The sequence below is a fragment of the Papio anubis genome, chromosome 14 (assembly GCF_008728515.1).
Source record: "Papio anubis isolate 15944 chromosome 14, Panubis1.0, whole genome shotgun sequence".
In the NCBI taxonomy this organism is placed as follows: domain Eukaryota; kingdom Metazoa; phylum Chordata; class Mammalia; order Primates; family Cercopithecidae; genus Papio; species Papio anubis.
In genome coordinates, this window is record NC_044989.1 from 44,386,259 (window position 1) to 44,413,426 (window position 27,168).

The window sequence follows — 27,168 nt, forward strand, 5'->3', positions numbered from 1 at the left end:
GGCTGGGCGCGGTGGCTCACGCCTGTAATCCCAGCACTTTGAAAGGCTGAGGCGGGCGGATCACTTGAAGTCAGGAGTTCGTGACCAGCCTGGCCAACATGGTGAAACCCTGTCTCTACTAAAAATACAAAAATTAGCCAGGCGTGGTGGTTGGCGCCTGTAATCCCATCTACTCAGGAGGCTGAGGCAGGAGAATCGCTTGAAACTGGAAGGCGGAGGTTGCAGTGAACCGAGATTGCACCACTGCACTCCAGCCTGGACATCAGAGTGAGACTCTGTCTCAAAAAAAAAAAAAAAAAAAAAAAAAAAATCATCTAGGGAGCTATTTTAAAATTCACCTTTCTGACCCTTGTCCCCAGAGTCTCTGATTTGTAGGCATGAGTGGACCTGGGAATCTCCATCCCAGAATCCCAGATGATTCGTAGGTTCAGTATCATTTGTGTCCAATTGATTTTATAGTAAAAGAAGGGTTGTTGATCTCATCCGTTAGATATAGGATGCGCAGGGATAGGAGAGCAATTAAGACTAAAATGGGCCGGGCGCGGTGGCTCAAGCCTGTAATCCCAGCACTTTGGGAGGCCGAGGCAGGTGGATCACGAGGTCAGGAGATCGAGACCATCCTGGCTAACATGGTGAAACCCCGTCTCTACAAAAAATACAAAAAACTAGCCGGGCGTGGTGGCGGGCGCCTGTAGTCCCAGCTACTCGGAGGCTGAGGCGGGAGAATGGCGTGAACCTGGGAGGCGGAGCTTGCAGTGAGCCGAGATCGCGCCACTGCACTCCAGCCTGGGTGACACAGCGCGAGACTCCGTCTCAAAAAAAAAGACTAAAATGATCGCGAGCAAGACCAGTTCAAATGGTTTCTATTTCTTGAGCGTCTGTAATATTGGTGTTGGTTAGTTTTGTTGTGAGGGTTGAGGATAGGACATATAAGACTAGAAAGCTGATTAAGGATACGATTATAAAAGTGTGATCATGAAAAGCGATTAATTCCTCTATAATAGGGGATGTGGCATCTTGTAGACCTAGTTGAACTGGGTGAGCCATATAAGATATATAGGGTTTAACCTATGACTTAGCTTTGACAAAGCTATGAAATAATTTTTCTAATATCTCATTGAAAAAGTTATACAGGTTATAGGGTTGGCTTGAAACCAGTTTTAGGAGGTTCGATTCCTTCCTTTTTCATCTAGTTTAATATAGGTTGGTTCTTCAAATGTGTGGTAGGGCAGAGGGCAACCATGCAGTCACTCCAGGTTAGTAGAAGGCTGCTCAATTAATAAGACTTTACATTTTGAGGCAAAGGCTTCTCAGGTTATATAGATTATTAATATTACCACTACTAGGGAGATGAAGGAGCCTATAGATGATAGAAGATTTCATGTGGTATAGGCATCAGGATAATCAGAATAGCGTCGGGGTATTCTGGATAGGCCAAGAAAGTGTTGTGGGAAGAAAGTTAAATTTACACCTACAAATATAATGGCAAAGTGAGCTTTGGTCTAGAGTATAGCCTGAAAATAAGGGGAATCAATGAATAAAACCCCCCATGATGGCGAATACAGCTCCTATTGACAGAACATAGTGAAAGTGGGCTACAATATAGTATGTGTCGTGTAGTATGTGTCACTATGCTGTAAGAAACACCATTCTCACACAAACTTGATGAGTAGGTTTTAAAAACCTGACTTGCAGAGGCAGAGCCGCCGCCCTGCCGCCACTTTCAGACTCCGACCATGGCCTAGCGCCGGTGGCAGTGGGCGAGCGGCTGCTCCTGGAGGCCGGCGACGCGGGCCTGGTTCCTTGAGCCTTGCAGGGCCTCCGGGGCCACGAGCCGGCTCACAGGCGGTAGGAATTTGTTTTGTCTCAGATACCCTATTTCAGTCTTGTGAGGCATTTAACATCTGCCTGTCCAAATGTATATAGTATATCACGGTGTTATCACACAACCCCGGACAGTAAAACACACAGTGGTGAGAAATATACAGATCACCGATCCTTTCAAACTCGGTTGGAGAGACTTGAAAGGTCTGTATGAGGACATTAGAAAGGAACTGCTCATATCAAAAACAGAACTTAAGGAAATGTCGAGTACTACTCTGATGGAAAAGGAAAAGCCTTTAGACCAGTTATTGGGGTGCTAATAGCCCGAGCATGTAATATTCATCATAACAACTCCCGATCCGATGTCGTTTTCACAAGCAGATTACTGAGAAGGTTCTAGGCGGCGTCTCTTAAAAAGCATTGCTTTCTGTTAATTTGACCTGTGCAAGCCAGCCAGCGGGCCATAGCCTTAATTGCAGAAATGATCCACACTGCTTCACGATGACGTAATTGACGATGCATGTTCTCGAAGAGGAGAACACAGTTAATAAGATCTGGGGTGAAAAGAAGATACTTTTTTTGGTTTTTTAAAATCTTTCTTACCGAATTACAAGCTTTTTGGAACGCGTTTGCTTTTCAGATTTGTCTCATTAAAAAGTAAAATGTGCTTGCTCAAAAAACAAAACAAAACAAAAAAACCCGAATTGCAATTAAGTCTTTGTTTCTGCTGTCCTTACGACGACCTGGACAATTGTCCTATTACTAAATTTGCCCTTTTCCGTAAAACATTGACAGCCCCTAACCTGAATAGCACTCTGTTGGGTCTAAGCTTAAATTGTCTGCCCAAACCAATTTACACCAAAGTAGGAATTAGGTTTAAGTTCTTTTAGGACATTCGGATTATGTATCCTAAGGTATTACAATACCTCTATTACACTTCTGTTTCTCGTTTGGAGAATTAACGTGGCAGCATCGTCTAATTTGATACCTGGAGGAGTCATGTCCACTTTCCCCATCGGCCTGTCAAACCCGTATCATTCATTCTTGACTCATCCTGTGACTTTGTGAAGCCTTTCTTGGTAAACCTATCCGCAAGGAAGACCCTTTATGTCATCACCAGCCCTTGTGCATGTTTCAATTATAGTACCTATCATCTTGTACTGTGATTGCCTAATTTATTTTTGCATCTCCAGCTCTACATACAGTACCTGGCAAACAGCAGGTGCTCAATAACTGCGAAATGAACGAGTCCATGTGAAGAGACTAGGCCGGGAGTTTTAAAAATCAATGTTGACTGTGAAACAAAATACGGAAATGTCAAGGGCTAGTGTAAAAATAATCTCTAATAGCACAGAATCCTCCTAAAGGGAACACCTGTCCCACTTTCTCACGTTGCTTTCCAGGCTCTTCCGACACCCCAATTTCCCGCCCCCTCTTCTCCCTCCGGGGGACAGGTCAGGCAGGTATCCCAGCTTGGCGGCTCTGATAGGTCGGCGATGATTTCATTGTTAGGGAACATCCGGGCCTTTCTCCTCCCCGCAATACCTCCCCAGAGCCCGGCCTTCCCAGTTTCCCACTCCCGCGTGCGCCCCACCCGCGGCTGAAGCAAAACAACTGCCTCTCCCCTGCCCACTTCTTGTCCTCGTCTGAGCCATCCCTTCCCGTCTACGCCGAAGAGAGGCGTTTATTTCCTCCAATAGGGGCCTAGGAGGACTTTCTTAGCCAATCAGTAGCCAAGCCCTTGCAATTCTGGGTGGGACCAAGCGTCCACACCTATAGCTGGACTGCTCGTTGGTCCCTTATGGCGCTTGATTTACGCAAGGCTTAGAGGTCAAATACAAGGGGGCACGGTCCTCACAGAACGGAAAGGATCCGTACAGACTCTCTGGGTTTGACCGTTTTCTAAGACGAACCAATCGCTTTTCAGATACCTCCCCGCCTTTTCCGCGTTCATTTGAAAAAAAGCCGGTGTGACGGACTTGGAAATTGGCTCAGTGACTGACCCGCAAAGAAAGCCAGTGACTGGGGGTTCGGACCACGATTTGGACCAATAAGAGAAGGCAATCGCTGGGGCCGGGGCTTTGCTAGGAGGAGCGCAGGTGGGCGTTATTTGATTGACGGCGGGCTCTACTTATGGCTGGTAGCGGGGGCTGGTCCCTGACGTTTGGGAGGTAGGACCTAGCGGAGGCGGGGCTGAATAAAGTAAATGGTAATAAAGGGTTGGGTCTCACTTAGTGGGCGGTGTTTGATGGACAGCTGACCTTGCCAATTGAAAGTAGCCACTGATGTCCAATGGGAAATTAGAAACTCAGAGGCGGGGCCGGGTGGGCGGGGTACACTAAGTACGGAGGTGCCGAGGGAGCAGCACTGGGAGGGGGAGCGGTAATTGACAAGACTCCCAGCAAACCAGAGGCCGCGACAGGGCGCGCGGCATCCCAGTGGGTGGGAGCTGGAGGCGGGGCTCCCTGAGGGGCGGGGAAGGACTAGGGTGCGGGGAGGGGGTTGCAGAAGGAGCCGAGCGGCTTCTGCTCAATGGCGGAAAAGCCGCCAGTGCTCTGACTGCCTCGTTCCCCTAGCAGTTGCGGGGGAGTTTCCTCCCGGCGCGGCTGGAGTCTCTGATTCTCAGGGTTAGGTGGTTGGAAGATGCTCCAGAGAGACGAGGCTGCGGCGGAGGAGGTGGCGGCGGCCGAGTCGGCAACGGCGCTGGGGTGGAGAGAAGGCAGCAGCGGCGGCGGCGGCGGCGTGAGGGGCCGGGCGGTGTAAACAGCCCCGGAGGCGGCGGAGGCGGTCGGTGGTCGAGATCCCGAAGGGCAAGCGGCGGCTGAGTCAGGGTCGCGCCTCCGTTGGAAACTTGGGTTGAGTACCGCGGCGGGCGCCAGCGAGGCGCCCTAGACATCTTCTCCCTCCCTTGCCTCAGGTAAGGCCGCCCGACGCCCCGCCGGAGGGGAAGCGGCTGACTGGCCGGGCCGCCGAGGCCCCGAGCCCTGGGCAGGTTTTCGCGGTGCCGCCGAGCCGCGGCCGGGGCCTCTGTCCTTCCGAATCCTCGCTGCTTTCCCCGCGGAGCCTAGGCGGGGGAACGCCGTGCCTGGCTCTCGGGTAGGCCCCTTCCCCGGCCGCCGCCTCCGCTCAGCTGAGGACTGGGAGAGGCGCGGGGAGAGAATGGGAGTTTGCTCGAACGCCTGGACGCCAACTGATTCCCTCTTCCCTCCGCTTCAGTCTTCAAGCATCTCTTTCACACGAAAGCGCTGGGGCTACCCCAAGCCTTGGCTGTTCTCTTCCTGGTGCATGCCCTCTTTGAAAACACTATCTTTTCCCTTTCATTTCCTCATCAGCTTCTGCCCTACTCTGCGCTCCACTTCACTTCCTTGTTAAATCGTCTTTCTCTGCTGTCTATGCGTTCTACCCTCGCCTTCCCTCCTTAGTGGCTTTAAATTGTGTTTCTCTTCTCATCGTACCCCCGGCATCTCTTGTCTGCCTTCCCTAGCACCATCCTTTTCAGATGTCATTCCTAACAGCGAAGTTATTAATTGAAACTGCCACTAATTTTCAGTATCCCAAATCTACCGGAGCCCCATTAAGTGTATAGACTGACAAGCCATAGATCAGTTTTTTTTATAGTTTAAGCCTAACAGCCTTAAAAAAAATTGTATTATTAAACGTAAAGTGTGAAAATGACACCTAAAATGATTTTTTAAATGAAGGACTCAGTGAGTGTTGGAAATAGTTATTTCTTCATTTTTTAAAAATTGCATGACCTCTCATGTCAGATTTAGCAGATCTAGGACGTTTGCCCATCTTATCTGGCAAAAAAAGTGCTTCCTAGGCATTTGATAGCAGCCCAAATTCATCAATATTCAATTTCTTCTAAAAACTTTTTTTAAAAAGAGACATTAATAACTAGGAAGCTGTTTTGATAAAGTCACAGTTAAAGAGCTTTTAAAATAGGCTCCACATGTTTAATGTATCAAAATAAAGTTGGCAGGCATGTTGTAAAAGGATTATTTAGGAATTTGAGTAGTCTTAGTGTTATGTAGCTATTTTAGGAAAAACATTCTTTTTCTGTTAACAAACGTTTACAACGACGGTGATGTGAGAATTACTGAGGCTTATTGTGGGATTAACACAGGAACTGTCTTTATTTGAGCTACTGCATGGATGAAGAAGTGGTAAATTGTTCAGGGTAGACAGTGTAAGTCACAGTATGTTCTAGGAGGTGGAGAAACATGCTATGGACACTGAATGTTAATAGATGTTATTTCATTTACTTTCTCTGTTGTGCAATAGCAAAGTTCCTATTGTTGGCCTACTTTTAAATAGAGCATTTCTAAGTAAATAGTGAGACAAGTTATTCTAATTATTATGATAGTCTTTTCCAAGTGAACAGGCCTGTTAAAAATATAGCTGAAGTAATGGTAATTTTTTAAGGAAATGTTTTTGTAGGTCTGCCAAATGGACAGTGTGTTGTTCTAATCGAAATTTTAAAATTAAGTATTTAGAACAGAATATTTTAGTCAACAGATTTTCTTTCAGGGATAATCTTTATTTTGTGCTGCTTCTCTCAATGCCTTCTTTGTCTTTTTTTTTTTTTCTTAATGGTTGTTGTGTTTTCGCCTCTTCATTTGTTTTTGCTCTCATAAAGTCTTATAACAGTTTCTGCAGTGGTTCTTTTTGTTGCTGTGTATTAGTACGCAGTAGTAGTTTTATTTGAGCTTTCATGCTTTAAGATTTCATACTTTTTAAGATATCCTCTGGATTTGTTGAAGTGATTATTCTCTTTGATGTGACCAGCAGAGCTTTCAACACTGTTTTCTTACACTGGGTGTCTGATTTCTGTGAAGACTCTAGGAATAGGTGAAAGGCCTTTCAGTTTAGTCATGTCAGTAAATACTGTTTTATGTTAGTAATTCACCTAATTACTAAATTCCTTAAGATTACATCATCTGAAGGAATGGTGTAGTGTCCAAGTAACTGTGCTTCTAAGAACAGCTGATTCACAGGTTGACAAGGTCAGAAAAAGTGGCTCTTGTTGAAAGTTATCTTTGCTATAACAAACATTTTTTTATGGAATCTTTTGAATTAAAATACGATGCTGATTATGTCTTGGCAGTCTTGGAATAGTAGAATTGGCCACAGTATCACTTAGTGATTGTGGTGATTTATTAAAAAGAGGCTATATAGGCCAGGTGCGGTGGCTCACGCCTGTAATCCCAGCACTTTGGGAGGCTGAGGCGGGTGGATCACTTGAGGTCTGGAGTTCGTGACCAGCCTGGCCAACATGGTAAAACCCCATCTCTACTGAAAATACAAAACTTAGCCGGGTGTGGTGGCGCATGCTTGTAATCCTATCTACTCAGGAGGCTGAGGCAGGAGAATCACTTGAACTCAGGAGGTGGAGGTTGCAGTGAGCCGAGATCGTGCCACTGCAGTCTAGCCTGGGTGACAGAGTAAGACTCTGTCTCAAAAAAAAGAAAAAAAGGCTATATTTCATGAATATTTTTGTGTGTAACTATTTTAAAGTATTTTGCGACATTACTTAGCATAGAAAGTAGTTAAGTAGTATAATTCTAACTCTCACTTTTAAAAAATGCAGCATGTAGTATTTTATATTTTCTGTGAAATATGCCTTTCACAATTCACTGATTTTAATAAAAATTAGTCAGCAAACAAATAACCAATGGCATCAGAATAACAAAAGTTTTTTAATCCAAAATTATAATAGCAAAATTTATTCAAGTAATAGCATAAAATGTGAAATCATGATTAATGGTAAGATAATTTTTGGGAGTATGATATTCCTGGATTTTCAGTTATTCTTCACATTGTACCTGATTCTTTTTGTTTTTCCCTTACTGAACTAATTTCAGAATTGGAATGAAATGGAATACTGCTATTTATATGAGCAGCTTTGAAGTTTTATTGTAAAATGTATCTTATATATTATATTAGCAGAATTGATGGTTAAGAGTACTGACATTTCACTATCCTATACTTAAACATTGATGGTAAAATGGTTTTGGGAAATATTTAATTTTTGTAGTTTGTTTTGGCTGTCATAAAATTTGCAGAATGACAACTTTTTAGCTTCTAGTGGCTGATCTAACAAAAACAGGTGAAGAAAAAGATACGTGAGCTTCATAATCTGTATTTTTTCTTTGTTTTTGTTGGTGATGCTTACTTACATCAAAACATTGAGTTAAAAAATGGGCTTTCATCTTTTGGACTAATTTAAGTATGCTATTATCTTTGATTAGCCATTTTAGAATCTTTGCAAGTAAAATGTTTCTAGGCCAGGCACAGTGGCTCACTCCTCTCCCAACGTTTTGGGAGGCTGAGGCAGATGGATTGTTTGAGATCAGCCTGGGCGACATAGCAAGACCCTGTCTCTACAAAAAATAAAGTTAGCTGGGCGTGGTGGTGTGCACCTGTAGTTAGCTACTTGGGAGGCTGAGGTGGGAGGATCACTTGAGCCAGGGAGGTCAAAGCTGCAGCGAGGTGTGATTGCACCAGTTTACTCTAGCCTGGATGACAGAGTAAGACCATGCCTCTATTTTTAAAAAAATTCTGATGTGATTTAATCTCTTTGTGTCCATTTGATTTAAGATGATTGACACTTTGGAACATTTCCATCTATATTCCTTTTCTTAAAGACTACGTAGAAGACTAACAAGTGTGGCCAGGTGCGGTGACTCACGCCCGTAATCCCAGTACTTTGGGAGGCCAAGGCGGGCAGATCTCTTGAGACTAGCCTGGCCTGACCAACGTGGTAAAACCCAGTCCCTACTACAAATACAGAAATTAGCCAGATGTACTGGCTGGCCAAAAAAGACTGTTAGACCAGATAGTTGAATGAGCGTTATGATGAAAAGAACCCTTTACTAAATTATTGATGATGTTATGAAATTTTCCAAAAGCGTAATCTATATAGTGTACTTATTTTTCAGAGTATTTAAAGATTTTGAGAGTTAGTTTTTAGTAGCATATAACATCCTAGGAAACATAAATACTGTACGATAACTTACATACTTTTTTTCTTTTTTGTTTTCTTTTTTCATTTCTTTTTTGCCCCTCAAGATCTCACACTTTGTAGTTTTCATTCAAATTACAGGGTGCTTTATTTCTCCCCTTCAGGCTAACTTTAATAACAACCATAAACACTTTACTGAATTATGGTAAATCATGACACAAAAGAGTGCTTAAGTATATTTTTTCTTTTTGTTTTACTATAACTAACTTGTGATCACATCTACAATATCTTGTTATTGCTTGGCCTAACATACACCTTTTTAAGTAATACTCTTCATGGCCGGGCACAGTGGCTCATCCCTGTAATCCCACTACTTTGGGAGCCCGAGGTTGGTGAATCACTTGAGGTCAGGAGTTCGAGACTAGCCTGGCCAACATGGTGAAACTGTGTCTCTACCAAAAAATAGAAAAATTAGCTGGGTGTGGTGGCACATGCCTGTAGTCCCAGCTACCCCGGAGGCTGTGGTGGAGAATTGCTTGTACCCAAGAGGTGGAGGTTGCAGTAAGCCAAGATCATGCCACTGCACTCCAGCCTGGGCGACAGAGTGAGACCCTGTCTCAAAACAAAAATAATAATAATACTCTTTGTAATAACTTGTTTAACCACAAGAACCTTGTAGCTTAATCAATTGTAGTATTTTAATTTGTTAGTTCATATATTATACATTTGACGTGGTTTATAACATTTAAAACATATTTTACTAATTTAAAACTTTTGATTTATCACATAGTTTAATATTAAGTTGCTAAATGTAAAATGGATTCAAAGTTTTCTCTTGGAGAATGTTGAAGTATCATAAAGATTGTATTTTTTAGCTTTAAATTGATTCATTTCTTGAAAATTAAAAATCTTGAAGTTTAGAAACATAACACTTCTTGGAAAATTGTTTTGCATCCTTGTGAACAAAAGAAGATCCAGTTAAATCCGATCTCAGAGGAGACAGACAAACTTTGGAAGCCATCTATTGACTATTAAGGAACTTGTCTTTCTCTTAGAGATGGTACCAATTTCTGGTAGTGATACAGGGAGGATAAGGCCTGTCTCTAGGATTGCTGCGAGTATTGTCTACGTAGAATGTCCTTCACTTCAGAATCTCTTGTGAATGAAAAGTACATTTGTGTGCTAGAAATAGGAAAAAACCTTGTCTTTTATAGAAAACTTTTAAAATGCGGTTATGTTATCAGGTAGATTCAAACGTATAATACACAAGAAAATAAATGAGTAAGTGTTGTTTGCCTGAGAGGAAGTGGATTTGATAAAGAATATGTAATTTGTAAGAGTTTGAAGGCTTGCGAAGCGCTTTTAAGCTTGAGAGTAATGTCACTGATTTTTAAATCTAATTACATTTTATTTTCTTGATGTATAGGTATTAAGAGCACTCCTCGCATTGAAAAGGGATAGTTAATAGATGCTCTTATGAGTAGTAGAATCTAGGAGTGTCAGTATGGGTGTTTAACCTATTTGGGCAGTGTTTTTCTTTTCCCTTGTTCTGACTAAAGCATTTATCTGTGAGATGGGGAAATGGCATTATCTGTTGAAGACAGGTGGCCCTTCTTAGTCCCTTAAAAAGAGGACATGGCTGGGCGCAGTGGCTCACGCCTGTAATCATAGCACTTTGGGAGGTCGAGGTGGGCAGATTGCCTGAGCTTAGGAGTTCAAGACCAGCCTGGGCAACACGGTGAAACCCCGTGTCTACTAAAATACAAAAAAATTAGCCGATGTGGCGGCATGTGCCTGTAATCCCAGCTACTCAAGAGGCTGAGACAGGAGAATCACTTGAACCAAGGAGGTGGAGGTTGCAGTGAGCCGAAATCACACCACTGCATTCCAACCTGGGCCACAGAGTGAGACTCTGTCTCAAGAAAAAACAAGAAAGAGCAGGGGGGACATAATTAATTCAAAGCACTACAAATGTTAGACTATATAGGAGATTTCATTTAGGTTTGGGAGTCTTTCTGCTTTTATTTACTCGGAGCTACCAACCCACTGAGAAGTAAAGAATTCAGAATAGTCTAATAGTATTTAGTCTGTAGCCCTCCAGCCAATTCTTATATTCACTGAGTGCCTTCTGCGTGCAAAGGGACCATTTCATGCTAGTATCTGAACAAAACAGACAAAATCCCAAATCCTTGTCCTTGACGATCTTGCATTCTGTTAACCAACAACTCCCAGTTTACATTACAGCTGAACTCCTTATGTGGCTGGCTTAAAAACTTGAGTGGAGAATTTGGGGTGTGTGTGTTTTCTACACTGAACTTAAAAGCTGTGATTACAGCTTTACTATTTTTAACAAAAGGAAAGGAAGAGGTTTTCTGTAATTGGATAAAAACTAGACTGAAAAGAGGAAAGGGGAAATAGTGTTGTACCTTAGAGAAAGACATTGGTTTAAGATTAAAAGATGACCCAAAGAGAGAAAAAGAGATCCCTGCATTAGACAGACGTGAGGGAAATCTGGGGGCTTCAGGTGTTTCCATTTACTGTACAACCTTGGATAGATGAGTTCCTGGAAAGGAGGATGGGAGTAAAGGTGGAACAATAGGAGGAGGGTGAACAGGATTTTTTAAGTCTGATTTAAATAATTGGGATGTACCTATAAAATGTATGCTGTCATTTGTGTTTAAAAAACTTTCTGTTCTTATGTGAGTATAACTGAAGGATTAGTGACTGACCAATAGGGCCTGGTAATATTGTCACTGATTTTAATGGATACTTTTGTGCTCTTAGCAAACATGGCTAATGGAGCCAATTTGTCTCTTGGTTTATTGTGCTCAACTTGGTCTGTATATTTATCACTGCTTCTCCTTCCATAGCTTTGTTGTATTACTTAACGTTGTGCTTTTGCTTTTTCTGCATATGAGATTGTCGCATTGCACTTAGATGCGTGAATCAGGTGCTTAATTTTTGCTTTCTGTTCTTTCTATTGGTTTCCTTTTGAACCAGTTTGGTAAAGAGGCCTCTTGAGTTTATACAAACATTGCAAACTTAAGCATAAAAGATCTTTCATCTTTTTGTTCTTATTTTAATGCTTGGTGGTCTTCTGCTTTCATTTATGAGTCAGTTTCATTTGATCTTCATTGCTAAAGTGAATCAAAATTGATTTTTTTAATTTTAAAGCAAATCAACTTGCATTTATGTCAGTGCCTCAATATAAAAATGAATGTTCTATTTATGACTTGAGGTTCCTCATTTATTATGCCCAAATACGCCTTCAGATTACTAGTGTATTTGTGTGTGTGCATGTATGTGTATTTTTATTATGTATTTATTTATTTTTTGAGACGAAGTATTGCTCTGTTGCCCAGGCTGGAGTGCAGTGGTGCAATCTCGGCTCACTGCAGCCTCCACCTCCCGGTTCAAGCGATTCTCCTGCCTCAGACTCCCAAGTAGCTGGGGTTACAGGCCTGTGGCACCATGCCCAGCTAATTTTGTATTTTTCGTAGAGACAGGGTTTCACCATGTTGGCCAAGCTGGTCTTGAACTCCTGACCTCAGGTAATCTGCCCACCTCAGTCTTCCAAAGTGCTGGGATTATAGGCATGAGCCACTGTCCCCAGCCTAGTTTCATTTTTAATGTATTTTTGTAACTCTGTTACTTTATCAAAATGCTGATGTGCAAGAGAACTTGAATTTTTAGAATATATTAAATTTAATACTATAATTCAGAACAGATTCATTAAGTTGTTCAACATTTGGCCATCTATCTTAGATTTAAAAATAACCAAAAACAACCTTACTTGAATTTTAAAAAATTATCTCTTGTAACTGGTTTTGTTTATATAATCTAACATTTTATTAAATCTTTGGTGGTTGCTGGTCCTAAACTTAAGGAAATTGAGTTTATTTCTATTCAGCTGTTCTGGAGTATTTTGAATTGCAATGTGAAAGTGAAATAACTTTTTTTTTTTTTGAGACAGAGTTTTGCTCTTGTTACCCAGGCTGGAGTGCAATGGCACAATCTTGGTGCACCACAATCTCTGCTTCCTGGGTTCAAGCAATTCTCTTACGTCAGCCTCCCGAGTAGCTGGGACTATAGGCATGTGCCACCATGCCTGGCTAATTTTTTATATTTTTAGTAGAGACAGGGTTTCTCCATATTGATCAGGCTGGTCTCGAACTCCCGACTTTAGGTGATCCGCTCGCCTCAGCCTCCCAAAGTGTCAGAATTACAGGCGTGAGCCACTGCGCCCGGCAGTGAAATAACTTTTAGCTTAATATGTAATATATGTAGTCATTTTCAGTTATGCCCCTCCCACCCTCCTTTTTAATAAACTCAAACTCTAGTTAGTAAGGGCATGTTTGGAAAGATTAGTGATGATGTTGACTTGCCTTATTATTCTTACTCTACATCTTGAATCTTCTTCCCAGTGATTATATTTAAGTTTAGGTTACTTACTCTTCAGTTTGCTTTTGCTTTGAGTTACTTTTTCTGCCTATGTCTTTGCTTACTTGATTTTTAAGTACAGGGTGGCCACCAAGTTTGTATACACAGGTGGCTATACAGTAATTGTATATTGATGTTGTGTTACAGAATATGAAAATAATATCTATGGCCGGGGCAGTGGCTCACCCCTGTAATCCCAGCACTTTGAGAGGCCGAGGCAGGCAGATCATGAAGTCAGGAGTTCGAGACCATCCTGGCCAACATGGTGAAACCCCGTCTCTACTAAAAATACAAAAATTAGCTGGGCATGGTGGTTTGCACCTGTAGTCCCAGCTACTTGGGAGGCGGAGGCAGAATTGTTTGAACCCAGGAGGCAGAGGTTGCAGTGAGCCAAGATTGCACCACTGCACTCCAGCCTGGCAACAGAGCAAGACTCCGTCGCAAAAAAATCTGTGTTTTCAGACCTTATGACCACCCTACAGAGGGCAGTTCATGTAGCTGGGTCTTTTTGTCTTTGTTCAGGTTTATATTGCCAAATTATGGAGTCAAGTATAAGGCATATTTGAATATAAAGGAGTAGTGATAATTATAGAGAACGTCTGGAATCACATTGAACCTATGTTTTTAAGAGGATTGAAAACAATCTCAAGGTAAAAATAAGTTTGATATTTAGTTGCTTGTCAGATACTTTGGCTAAAGAAAGTTCGGGAGATGCTAGACAGCAGTAGTTTCAGTTGTGTATTTGAAAGATGGACGGCTAGAGAGGCTGTCCATATGGTAATGATAATGGTATTATTGTTTCTCAAATGTGGATAAGGTATCTTCTCAACAGATTTAGAGAAATATTTCTGAATTGTTGCTACTGTGTGCTTGCAGGTAATGCTGTAGGATGCTTAGCACTGTTTATAAGTGTATAAAGTGTAGGAAGCCTTTATACTTAGTGTCGTTATATTTCTGGAAAAAGGAGGATAGTGGTTGGGAACATTGACTCCAACGTCATATTCTTGGATTTGAATCCCTGCTCCACCACGGGTAGGTTACTTAATGTTTCTAAACTTCAGTTTTCTCATTTCTAAACTGAGAGTGTTCATAAGATTGTTGGGTTGGGATAATCTATGTAAAGCTTTTAGCATAGAGACTGGCACATTATAACGGGTAACCTTTATTGAATGCTTTCGATTGCTATTACTACTATTAATACTACTACTATTATACTACTAAATGATATATGGTAAGTTGAAAGAGTACTGAAACTTGGAAGCAAAAGACCCTGTTTGTGGTTCCTACTCAAGCTTTTAATGGTTCTGTGGCATGTGTACTTACTCTTTCTAGGATTTAGTAGCCTTAACCTTCAATCTTAACATTTTTATCAGGGTTAAGGGAGAGGCCTGGACCATGTGATATCTTGAGGTTCTTTTGACTCTAAAATCAAGAGTCCTGTTCTAAGATTCTCATTTTCTACCAGAGCATGAACCACGTAAGGGCAATAACTGTGTTATTTTGTATGCTGATCTATCCGTGTATCTATATTGTGTTCTACAAATATTAGCTGAATAAATGAGTAAATAAGCTAAACAGCATCTTCTAGGGAGAGGAAAGGAGTAGTGCAGAGGTCCCCAGCCTTTTTGGTACCAGGGACCGGTTTCATGGAAGACAATTTTTTCCACAGATGATGTGAGGGTTTCAGGATGATTCAAGCACGTTACATTTGTTGTGCACTTTATTTCTATTATTATTACAATGTAATATATAATGAAATAATTACACAGTTTTTCATAATGTGGAATCACTGGGAGCCCCGACCTTGTTTTCCAGCGACTCGATGGTCCTATCTGAGGGTAATAGGAGACAATTACTGATCATCAGGCATTAGATTCTTATAAGGAGCGCACAACCTAGACCCCTTGCGTGCACAGTTCACAGTAGGGTTTGCACTCCTGTAAGAATCTAATGCTGCCGCTGATGTGACAGGAGGTGGAGCTCAGGCAATAATGCCAGCCATGGAGAGCAGCAGTAGCTTCACTTGCTTGCCTACTGCTCACCTCCTGCTGTGCAGCCCGGTTCCTAACAGTTCATGGAGGGTACTGGTCTATGGCCTGGGGGTTGGGGATTCCTGGATTCGTGGGTAGGGAGAGGGAAAAGGATGGTTGTTGAATGTATGAACAGGCGGAGGTTGTAGTGAGCCGAGATCGTGCTACTGCATTCCAGCCTGGGCAACAGAGTGACGACACACTGTCTCAAAATAAAATAAATAAATAAATAAACACAAATTTCCTTCTATTCATTTTTGTTTAATAAATATTATCTATAGGCATTAGTCGCTTTGGAGAACAATGATAATTCAAAGTATCTTGTGATTTTTGCCTTGTCCTCACTTTTAGAAATCACATGCTTAAAAGGAAAAACATCAGGGTCTTGAACTTTTGGAGAATTTATTTTGGGTAGATTTTGATATTTAACCTTGAGGACTCTGGGGGAAACTTAGGACCACTTTAATATTTGGGGGGAGAGTAACAAATTTAATAAATTATAAATCATTTCATACTGGATTTTTTGCTTTTTAATATGAAAAATTTTAATGCTGCAAAACATTATAGTAGTACCCTGAGTGTCTATATACCAATCACCTAAATTCAACAGTATTTTGTATTTTTGCCTGTCTTAGTTCAGGCTGCTGTAAAAGAATACCATAGACTGGGTAGCCTATAAAAAACACAAATGTGTTTCTTACAGTTCTGAAAGCTGGCAAGTTCTAAAATGAAGGTGCTGGCAGATCTGGTGTTTGATGAGGGCTGTCTTTCTGGTCTGCACATTTCCATTTTGTGTGCTTACATGGTAGGCAGAGCTAGAGAGCTCTTTGGAGTCCTTTTTATAAGGGCACTAATAGTATTCATGAAGGCTCCAACCTGATGACCGAATTACCTTCCAAAGGACCCACTTCATATCACATTGGGGGTTAGGATTTTAACATATAAATTGTGGGGGAGGGGTGGACGCAGATTCAATCCATAACATTGCCATACGAGCCATTTAGAAATTACAGAGATGTCATGTCACTTTACTCCTAAATACGTAAGTATGAATCTCCAAAAAATGATTTTCCTCTATACCTGCAAAATTATCTTACCTGACAAAATTAATTCCCCAATCCATCTGATCCACAATCCATATTCAGACTTCCCCAGTTGGGTAAAAAAAAAGTCTTATGTAGCTTTCCCCCCACAAACCAAGGTCTTTGAAGATTGTACATTATATCATGTTTGTTATTGAGCCTCTGTTCTCTTACAAATTTAAACACTCAAATGATTTTCTCTTTTTGAGGGCACCAATTGTCTTGTAAAATGTCCTATATTCAGAATTCATCTGATTATTTCTTTGAGATTTTGTTTAAAACTTATTTCTGTGTCTTCTTAAACTATTAAGTTAGATCTAATGACTGTTAAGTTTAGGTTAACCATTTTGGCCAGGATAGGTTATAGGTGATGCTGCTTTATGTTATATTGCATCAGAAGCACAAACTGCCTGACTTTTTTGTTTGGTTTTTTGTTTGTTTGTTTTTGAGACGGAGTCTCATTCTGTCGCCCAGGCTGGAGTGCAGTGGCGCAATCTCGGCTCACTGCAGCCTCTGCCGCCCATGTTCAATCTATTGTCCTGCCTCAGCCTTGCGAGTAACTGGGATTACAGGCACCAACCACCACACCTGGATAATTTTTGTAGTTTTTTAGTAGAGATGGGGTTTCACCATCTTGGCCAGACTGGTCTTCAACTCCTGACTTCGTGATTCATGCGCCTTGGCCTACCAAAGTGTTGGGATTATAGGCATGAGCTACCATGCCTGACCAATGCCTGAATTTAACAGTAGTAGTGGTGCTAAGTTTGATCACTGGGTTAAGGGTGGTGGTAAGTGCTAGATGTCTTTGTGGAGAAGGAACATTTTCTCTTTTGTAATTATCAGATGATCGTGGCATATACCATTACTATGCAAATCCATTTCCCTTTCAGACTTTCACTTAATAGACTTACTGATACCTTTTTTAAAGGTGGATCTAGACAGGTGTCATCAAACTGTAACCTCTCAGCCCAATTTGGCCTGCTGCTTCTTTTTGTAAAGTTTTATTGGAAGATAGCCATGTTCATTTGTCTATGGCAGCTTTCCCATTACTAAAGCAGAGTTGAGTACTTGAGAGAGAAACCATATGGCCTTGCAAACCCAAAAATATTTACCCTTTTGACCTTAAAAGAGAAAGTTTGTTGACTCATGATCTAGGATGTATGTTTTGTTCCCTTTTTCTCATTGTAGTGGTATACAATTGGTATTTATATATTTGGTGTTTATATTTTTGGTGTTTGCTACATCTCCTGTACTCTGATGTTATTCAAGGGATAACTGCTTTTATCATGGTTAAAATTGTGCAGTTACTGTTTCATTATGTCCCCCAAACCATAAAGTATACACAGTTAGTGCTACACATGGTATGTAAAATCTTCTGTTAAAAGTTTGGAAATATTTCAGACATAGAGTTAAAAATATTGAACAATGAAGTACCCACCACCCAGCTTAGTTTAGGTAGTTGAAGCTCTTTTGTAATCTTCCTGAATTCCATCTTCTTTCTCTGCCACTATCCTAAATTTCATGCCTGCCTCATAGATACGATCTTCATACATGTATCTGTTTCTTTTTTTTTTTTTTGAGATGGAGTTCCTCTTGTTGCCCAGGCTGGAGTACAGTGGCATGATCTCAGCTCACTGTAACCTCTGCCTTCAGGTTTTAAGCAATTCTCCTGCCTCAGCCTCTCGAGTGGCTGAGATTACAGGCACATGGCACCACGCCCAGCTAATTTTTGTATTTTAGTAGAGATGGGGTTTCACCGTGTTGGCCAGGCCGGTCTCGAACTCCTGACCTCATGATCCGCCCGCCTTGGCCTCCCAAAGTGCTGGGATTACAGGTGTGAGCCACCGTGCCTGGCCTACATGTGTCTATTTCTAAATAGCATATAGTACTGTTTTAAGAGGCTTATGTACATGATCATATACAAAATGTTTTTGTTTTTTTTTTTTACAATTTGTTCTTGTCACTTAGTATTTTTGCAGTTCTTTTTTTGTTCTAGTCCCTTTTTTCCATAGTATTGCATATATATTGCATAGTATTCCATTGTATGATTAGAACAGTTCTTTTTTTTTATTTTTAATAAGACAAGGTCTGGCTCTATTGCTCAGGTTAGAGTGCAGTGGCTCAATCTTGGCTCACTGCAGCCTTGACCTCCCAGGCTCAAATGATCCTCCCACCTCAGGCTCCCAAATACCTGGAACTACAGGTATACACCACCACATCTGGCTAATTTTTGTGTTTTTTTGTAGAGATGAGGTTTCACCATGTTGCCCAGGCTGGCTTCTAATTCCTGAGCTCAAGTGATCCACCTCCTTTGTCCTCCTAAAGCATTATGATTACAGGTGTGAGCCACCACATGCAGCTAGAACACATTTTGTCTAGTCTTTTTGGAAGGACATTTGGATTATTTTTGTAATTTTAATCAATGGTCTAAAACTATTTACATGCCATATATACATGCGAGAATTTCTCTAGGGAGTAAAATTGCTAAACTGTAGGCCATCCTTATAGCCCTAACTAGATATTTCCAAAATTCTCTCCAATGTTGCTATACCAATTTATACTCCTGCCAGTGGTGTCTATATATATATATAGACATATACATATATATATATATATTTTTTTTTTTTTTTTTGGAGACAGAGTTTTGCTCTTGTCACCCAGGCTGGAGTGCAATGGCGCAATCTTGGCTCATTGCAACCTCTACTTCCTGGGTTCAAGCTATACTCCTGTCTCAGCCTCCTGAAGTAGCTGGGATTACAGGCACCTGCTGCCACGCCCAACTAATTTTTTTGTATTTTTAGTAGAGATGGGGTTTCACCATATTGGCCAAGGTGGTCTTGAACTCCTGACCTCAGTTGATCCTCCCACCGTGGCCTCCCAAAGTGCTGGGATTACAGGTGTGAGTCACTGCGCCTGGCCTGTTTTTTTTGGTTTTCGTTTTTTTGGTTTTTGTTTTTTTTTTGAGTCTTGCTGTGTCACCCAGGCTGGAGTGCAGTGGCATGATTTCGGCTCACTGCAACCTCCACCTCCCAAGTTCAAGCGTTTCTCCTGCCTCAGCCTCGCCTCAGCCTCCTAAGTAGCTAGGATTACAGGCGTGCGCCACCACACCCGGCTAAGTTTTGTATTTTTAGTAGAGATGGGGTTTCACTATGTTGGTCAGGCTGGTCTTGAACTCCTGACCTCATGAACCGCCCACCTTGGCTTCTCAAAGTGTTGGGATTACAGGCATGAGCCACCGTGCCCAGCCAAAAGTTTCTGTTGTTTTAATTCAGTGCTGTCCTATATAAATATAATGTAATTTAAATTTTTCTAGTACACATTGTTTTTTTTTTTTTTTTTTTTTTTTTTTTTGAGACAGAGTCTCGCGCTGTCGCCCAGGCTGGAGTGCAGTGGCCGGATCTCAGCTCACTGCAAGCTCCGCCTCCCGGGTTCACGCCATTCTCCAGCCTCAGCCTCCCGAGTAGCTGGGACTACAGGCGCTGCCACCTCGCCCGGCTATTTTTTGTATTTCTTAGTAGAGACGGGGTTTCACCGTGTTAGCCAGGATGGTCTCGATCTCCTGACCTCGTGATCCGCCCATCTCGGCCTCCCAAAGTGCTGGGATTACAGGCTTGAGCCACCACGCCCGGCCTCTAGTACACATTGTAAAAAAGAAACAGGCAAAGTTAATTTTAGTAATGTATTTTATTTAATCCAGTAGTTCCAAAATGATTCAGTTTGTAAACAGTGAAGTTAATTAGCTATTTTGAATTCTTTTAATAAATATTAAATGATGTGATTTGGCTGTGTCTACACCCAAGTCTCATCTTGAATTCCCAGGTGTTGTGAGAGGGACCCCGTGGGAGGTAATTGAATCATGGGGACAAGTCTTTCCTGTGCTGTTCTCATGATAATAAGTCTCATGAGATCTGATGGTTTTATAATGGGGAGCTTCCCTACACAAGCGCTCTCTCTTTGCCTGCTGCTATCTATGTAAGATGTGACCTGCTCCTCCTTGCCTTCAGCAGTGATCCTGAGGCCTCCCTGGCCATGTGGAACTGAAAGTCCCTTAAACCTCTCTTTCTTTTGTAAATTGCCCAGTCTTGGGTATGTCTTTATCAGCAGTGTGAAAACTACTAATACATTAAATATTTAAAATCCATTGTGTATTTTACACTTACAGCAAATCTCTGTTTGCATTAGCCTCATTTAAAATTCTTACTAGCCCTGAGTGGTTAGTGGCTACTATACCAAACAGCAAAGCTCTGTATTCTTGTCTGCATTTGGTATTGAGAGTCTCTCTCTCTTTTTTTAATCTAAGGAGAGAGAAATAGTGTTTTATTTTGACTTTAATTTCGCATCTTCTTATTAGTTTTCCTAATGACAAAGTAAAATCTTACAGGCATAAATATGGAATTACTTTGCCATTAGAATGCAGGTGTTTATTTTATTAATTGTGTTTAAGAGTTTTTAGATATTAGATATTAGATTTAGATGTTAGATAATGTGTCTATAAAATGATGGAGCTAATTAAAAACTAACCTGGCCGGGCGTGGTGGCTTATGCCTGTAATCCCAGCACTTTGGGAGGCTGAGGTGGGTGGATCACCTGAGGTCAGAAGTTCAAGACCAACCTAGTCAACATGGTGAAACCCCCGTCTCTACTAAATATACAAAAATTAGCCAGGTGTGGTGGCGGGAGCCTGTAACCCCAACTACTCAGGAGGCTGAGGCAGGATAATTGCTTGAACCTGGGAGGCAGAGGTTGCAGTGAGCTGAGATCACACCATTGCACCCCAGCCTGGGCAACAAGAGCAAAACTTCGTCCTCATCCCTGCCACCAAAAGAAAAAGACTTTAACTTCAAGTCAACTCTAAAATATTACCCAAAATATGTATTTGGATTGACATGAATGCTTGGAAGGATGGTACTTGAATGGTAACAATAGGGGTAGGGACAGGGCAATTGCTTAATACTTAAGGCAAACAATCCTTTGTATATATTTCTTTTCCTTCCTATATTTCTCCCTCTGTTTTGCTTAATCTTCATCTTTCTTTCCTCAGCCCTACATTTGAAGACCTTTAGGAAGAGTTGGCTGAATAGATCTGATCTAGAGCCAAAGATGTTCTCAAAAAGGGCTACAGGGCTAGACTGACTTTGGGAGTTGGGGATACTCTATGCCCATCATCAGGAAACACACCAAGTAATATAAATTCATTAGTGTGTCCTTTGTCCATAGTAAGTAGGTGTAATTGGCTAGGTGCTTTAAATGAATCAGCAAAAGTAAAATTGCTGGAAATCAAGGACTGCTTGTACTTAATAAATGTTATAGTGGATAATAGAGGTTAATCAGCATTCCAGTAGATTTTTAGGTTTCTGCCAATTTAATATTTCTGGGAATGTTGAAATAGCTGACTAGGACATTCTTTCTTGAAGAAGGATCTTTTTAAATTACTCTTTTTTTTTTTTTTTGAGATTGTGTCTCACTCTGTTGCCCAGGCTAGAGTACCAGGGGGGTGATCATATCTCACTGCAGCCTCAAACTTCTGGTCTCAAGCTATCCTTCTGCCTCAGCTTCCTGAGGAGCTAGGACTACAGGCATGGGACACCATGCCTGGCTAAGAAGTGTCTTTTAAGTTAACACATATTTTATTTAGTACCTACTAGATGCCAAGGTCACAAGTTAGGGTAGGAAAGGAGTTAAGAAGGGCAAAAATGTTAAAAGGAATCCAAATGATTTTATAGGAGTGGTGAGATGGTGGTAGGAAGATTTGGGATGACATGAAGGAGAAGGAAGTGTTTTGTTTTGTTTTGTTCTGGAGACAGGGACTTGCTCTTTTGCCCGGGCTGGAGTGCAGATCACAGCTCACTGCAGCCTCGATCTCCCAGGCTTAAGCAGTTGTCCCACCCCAGCCTCCCAAGCAGCCAGGACCACAGGTGTGTGCCACCATACCTGGCTAATTTTTAAATTGTTTGTATAGACAGAGTCTCACTATGTTACCCAAGCTGGTTGGCCTCCGACTCCTGTGCTTAAGCGATCTTTCCATTTTGGCCTCCAAAAGTGCTGGGATTACAGCCATGAGCCACCATACCCATGATAGGAAATATTTCATAGGCACCTTGAAGGATTTGGCTAGCTAAATAAAATAAAGTAGGAAAAACTGACTGTGAGGTGGGAGTGACCATGATGAAGTTGGGCTGTGTAGAGCCTAGGCATGACAGATTAGAGAAGGTTCTTGATAAGGGTGTAAAAAGCCACTACGTCTTTTAGGGACATTTAAGGTGTGTTTTAGGGAAAAACATGATAATCTGTAGGTGGATTAGAGGAAAATGAGATTGAAGTCAGGGAAATCCACTAGGAATAAGTTAGATAATCAACGCATTATGTGATGATGCTGAAACTTAGGGTGATAGAATAAGAGAGACACTGAAAAACAAGATTGATGGAACATAGTGATTTAGTGGTGGTTGAATATATATCAAAAGATTTATGGCTTCTGTCCTGGATTAATACTAGAGGAATGCTCTTACCAATACAAATAGATAGGTAGGCATATGAAGGTGGCTTGGGTGCACAGTTGAAGTTTTTGATTATGTTGTATTTGAAGAGAGAGGTAGCACAGCTAAGCTTTATGTTTAAAATCTAGACTAAAATTCATCTGAGGAGTCAGTGTATACATAGCCTAAGCCATGAGATTGCATCAGAGGGCAGATACTGTGTTTTGGGTTGAAGGTTAAATATTATTTTGGGACCCCACTTCCCTCTTTCAGAGGCTACAGAAAAAAGAATAAAGGCAAGTGATTTGAGAGTGTTTTGAAAGTCAACCCAAGTGTTAAGAGTTTCCAGAATGGAGGAGTTACCAATAGTTTGAAGTGCCACAAAGTACCTTATTTTGAGAAGCCTCTTCTTTTTTTTTTTTTTTTTTTTGAGACGGAGTCTCGCTCTGTCACCCAGGCTGGAGTGCTGTGGCCAGATCTCAGCTCACTGCAAGCTCCGCCTCCCGGGTTTACGCCATTCTCCTGCCTCAGCCTCCCGAGTAGCTGGGACTACAGTCGCCCGCCAACTCGCCCGGCTAATTTTTTGTATTTTTAAGTAGAGACGGGGTTTCACTGTGTTAGCCAGGATGGTCTCGATCTCCTGACCTCGTGATCTGCCCATCTCGGCCTCCCAAAGTGCTAGGATTACAGGCTTGAGCCACTGCGCCCGGCCCGAGAAGCCTCTTCTTAGGACTGATAGTTGGCTAATTCTACCACACAGGACATCAGTGTTTGAGCTGTTTTGTCAGGAATATTGGTGTTTTGGGTACTGAAATGGCTGTATATCGTGAGAAACATTCTCTATGCATGATACTCTATACATACGGGAAATGCTAGTAGTTTCTTTTTTTTTTTTTTAATTTTTATTTATGTATTTTTTTTGAGACAGAGTTTCACTCTTGTAGCCCAGGCTGGAGTACAATGGCGTGATCTTGGCTCATCGCCACCTCCGCCTCCCGGGTTCAAGTGATTCTCCTGCCTCAGCCTCCTGAGTAGCTGGGATTACAGGCATGCACCACCATGCCCGGCTAACTTTTTTGTATTTTTAGTAGAGATGGGGTTTCTACATGTTGGTCAGGCTGGTCTCAAACTCCCCACCTTAGGTGATCCACCTGCCTTGGCTTCCCAGAGTGCTGGGATTACAGGAGTGAGCCACCACGCCCGGCCAATACTAGTAATTTGTTATAATTACTTTGTTCTTGATGACTTGATATTTAAGTTTTCTAATTGTGATTTGCTTTTCTTGTTTTACTTTTCTCTTTAGTTTGTTTTGAAATATTAGGTTACAGATTTCCTTTCTTTAATAGGCACTTTTTTCCTAGTGTGCTTTCTTTGACTCTAGGGACTTTAGTTTTCGTATTCTTTTTTTTTTTTCTTTCTTATAATTACTTTGTATAGAATTGGACTGTGATATTTTCCTGAACTTTTAGGAAGGTAGGGGGTGTGTGGAATTTTTAGATTTTCTTCTTAGCAGTTTTTCTTTAGTGTAGAGCTTTGTCTAACAAGGGAGCGTTTATTTCAGAGTTTGTAGGCTCTAGATTGCTCCAGCACTATCAGATCTTATTGTATATTGGTCCCTTTGCATGACCTCAGCAGTTGGGTCTTGCAGAATTCCTTTTCAGTTTTAGCTGTTACTAGATTGTCCTGTCACACTTTTCAGTGAGTAGCTATTTGTGATGTTGGAGTTTCTCTCATCTCAGGATCTTCAAAGCCTGTTTTCCTCTTGCTTCCTTTTGCACAAATGCTAATACCACTTGGGTCTTACAACAATTTGTAGCTTATGGGGAGATAATACCTTTGTTGTTGGATTGCCTTGTCTGTGTGAGGACATTAAAAACTTCTGCTGCTACCACCACTGCCATCTTAGACTGTCCATGTGCATGTTCTTAACTACCGTGTTGTATTACTCGCCAGGTGATATTCGATGAAATCAGGCCATTTAGATGAGGAATATACACATTTTGCCTTGAATATTCTTCCCATGTGGTTTTGGAAACAAATATCTGGATAGAGTAGGATAAGTAAGATGGAATAATAGGTATTTAACCGGTGGGAGAGTCGGTCTCCAGAATCAAGTACAGCTGGATACTGGGATAAGGTTTACGTAAGTTGTTGAGTAGGCCTGAATGACCTAAAACCAGAGGAATCCAAAAGGCCTGCTGCCTCATCACCACCCAGTAAAGCCCAAAGCTTCAGCTTCTTTATTACTTAAGTATATTGAAGGACATACCAGTGAGCCCCAGGAGGAAGGGGGAGAATTAGCCAGAGAGCTTTTTGACCCAATTGTGAGCCTGAAGATGAGATTTGGCTTTGGAATTGGACTGCATGGGTTAGTATCTTAGTTTTACCACTTGATAGTTGTGTGTCTTTGGCAAGTTCTTAACCTCATTGTATGTTTCCTCATTTGTAATGTAGTGATTATAATAGTACTTTCCTCATAGGATTATTGTGAGGATTAAATGAGTTCATGCCTGTAAATACATTGAAACAATTCCTAGCACATAGAAAATGTCTGCTGCTCTAATAGGTATCCAGCGGTTGTTCTTTTTAATAGGACATTGACTGAATAGCAGCATTTGACACAGCTGATCACTTCCTCCTCTGTAAGGGCATATTTGTTGTCAGGGGTACCACACTGTTGGTTTTCCTCCCACAACTCTGGTTACTGATTCTCAGTAACTTTTACTGCATTTTTTTTCATCTCTTGACCTTTAAATGTTGGAGTGCTCAAGAACTTAGTTCTTTAGTGTCTTCTCTTTTTAAATTATATTTACTCTGTTCTCAAGGGGTTTAAGTGGAGACTTTACCATATAAATGCCCCCAAATTTATGTCTTCATTCTTGATCCCACTCCTGAACATCTATTTCTAGATCCACCTGCCTGCAGTATCTCCACTGGACATGTAATAGGCATCTCTAACTGAACATGTTCAAAACTGACTACTTGATAGATTATGCCTGCCTTCTTCATTCTTGAACCCACTCCTGAATGCTTTATTTCTAGATCCACCTGCCTGCAGTATCTCCACTGGACATGTAATAGGCATCTCTAACTGAACATGTTCAAAACTGACTACTTGATAGATCATGCCTCCCTTCTTCTCCCCTAAGTTGCTATTGGCACAGACTAAATCAGGGATTCTTAAGCTGGAGCCCACAGACTCACATAGAGATCTATCAATAAAATTCAGGAGGATCGTGTTTTTATTTTCACTAATCTCTAATTGAAATTTAACGTTTTCTTCAATTATCAATGTAGTATAGCAATACTTTTTTACATGTCTTCTTTAGAAGTCAGATGTTTCTATATCATATTATAGTTGTTGCAAGTATCTTAAAATATTACTAAACTCACCACTACTTCAGAATTATGACATTTATTAGACCTGCCACTAGATATTATTATTGTGTTAGTGAAGAAGACATGTATTACTACGTCAGGTTTTTAAAAATATTTTGATAACGACTTTAATATTATTGGGTTTTATAGTAATCCTAATTATTGTATGCATTGTATGCTTACCTGGCTTCTAACCTGTTATATTAGTTTTGCCTGTTTTTACATTTCATTTAAATGGAATCATACATTGTATACTCTTTGATTTCTAGTTTCTTTCAACATTGTTAATGAGATTCATCTAAGTTCCTGCTTATAGTTGTGTCTTGTAGAATTTGAAAAAGCATGACAAGTGATGCTAAATTAATTCTTCTTGTATGATATCTTGCCCTATGTTGAGAACTGCTACTTTAAAGTTGATTAAGTGGTAATTTTCTGTTTTTGATATAGCCTGAATATATACTTTTCATGGGTCTGCATGTAGTTTGGTTTTTAGAGCACACTGTACATATTCAGTGTGATAGATTTTTTTCTCAGATTAAATTTGTGACTAAAGCAAAATACCACTGTCAACAAAGCTATTTCCATTTTATGAACTATATTTTTCTTATTGAAAGGCTTGGAGAGGGATAAGTTATATTGTTGTCCTGAGTTTGAAATTTCTAGCTGAGCTTTTAATTTAGGACAAGAAAATCTAAATTATTCTTGTATCTGGGGTCTCTCAATTATAATTTCAGAGAATCTGATTTACTGAATAAATTTGTTTTCATAATCTTGCTCTAATGTAGAGCTGTAGTTTCCAGCTTTTGGAGAATTATTAGACTAGCCTATTTTTATCAGTAACATCTCCTTGCCATTGGACCTGGGTGTGGTCAATGCCAATGTTATTCAGCAATTTTAATGAAAACTGTAAAATATCTCTTAAACAATTATTCAAGCCCTTTTGAATATCAGTTATATTTTGAAAATTCTAAGCG

General features: G+C 40.9%; 1 protein-coding gene and 1 long non-coding RNA gene across 3 annotated transcripts in view; one reads left to right on the forward strand and one right to left on the reverse strand.

The window, feature by feature from the left end:
* Positions 1–1,502: 1,502 nt before the first annotated feature.
* LOC103876902 lies at positions 1,503–3,841 on the reverse strand. The gene is made up of 4 exons (XR_636339.4): positions 3,756–3,841; positions 3,033–3,118; positions 2,813–2,909; positions 1,503–2,378 (listed from the first exon to the last, which is right to left on the reverse strand). It is a non-coding gene; the product is annotated as an uncharacterized LOC103876902 (long non-coding RNA).
* Positions 3,842–4,328: 487 nt separating this feature from the next.
* The window catches only part of PPM1B (protein phosphatase, Mg2+/Mn2+ dependent 1B), an 87,385-nt gene continuing 64,545 nt past the window's right edge, over positions 4,329–27,168 (forward strand). For both annotated transcript variants that reach the window (XM_003908576.4, XM_003908574.4), the window contains exon 1: positions 4,329–4,741. The gene's annotated coding sequence lies outside the window, so the exon portion shown is untranslated. The remainder of the gene's footprint in view (positions 4,742–27,168) is intronic.